Raw genomic sequence first — 895 nt, forward strand, 5'->3', positions numbered from 1 at the left:
TCCGGCCCGCGCCGGCCGGAGCCGGTTTAAATAGCGGGAGCCCCGCCCCCCCCGGAGCGCCTCGCCCCCATAGTGCTTAGCCCCGCCCCCTACCCGGAACGCCCCGCCTCCTTAGCGCTTAGCTCCGCCTCCTACCCGGAACGCCCCGCCCCCTTCGGGCATTGTCCCGCCCTCCCTGCGGCGCCCCCTGCCGCCTGTTGGTGCGCTGAGAGAGCAGAGCGGGCCCCACTGGCAGAGTTCTGAACGGCCCCACGGCGCGGGTGGGGGCTGGACTCCATGACCCCTCCCCTCCAGTCCTGTGTCCCTAAGGGGCTTTGTGTGATACAGGCACCTATTGCCCCGCCATTAGCCTCCCCTCCCCCATATACTTGCTATCCGGTCACCCTAGTCCCTATGTCAGTCCTAGCCTGCCCCCAGGGACTGTGACCCAACCTCCCCCCATCCTGCCCTCAGAACTGTGCCCCAAGCCCCCCAACCTGCCCCCTAAGGGTGGTGGCACAAACCCACCCTATCCTGCCCCTAGGGACTGTGCCCAACAACCCCTCTTAACCTGCCCCTAGCAGGGCGGGTGCAAGGATGTTTCGCGCCCTATGTGAAACTTCCACCTTGTGCCCCCCCGAGCCCTGTGGCAACTCTTTGCCCCCCCTCCGCCCTGAGGCGCCCCCCCCCCGCTCACTTCTGCCCCGCCTCCTCCCTGAGCCGTCGCCGCTCCACTTCTCCTGCCTCCCAGGCTTGTGGCGCCAATCAGCTGTTTGGTGCCGCAAGCCTGGGAGGGAGAGAAGCAGAGCGGGGCGGCGTGCTGATGATGTCAGAGAAACCAGAGAGCAGCTCCCTGGTCACATTTCCATCTCCCCAGGCTGTGAAGGCCTCAGTGCATTATGGAGCATGAAAGTCG

Source organism: Mauremys mutica, chromosome 16 (assembly GCF_020497125.1).
Source record: "Mauremys mutica isolate MM-2020 ecotype Southern chromosome 16, ASM2049712v1, whole genome shotgun sequence".
Classification (NCBI taxonomy): domain Eukaryota; kingdom Metazoa; phylum Chordata; order Testudines; family Geoemydidae; genus Mauremys; species Mauremys mutica.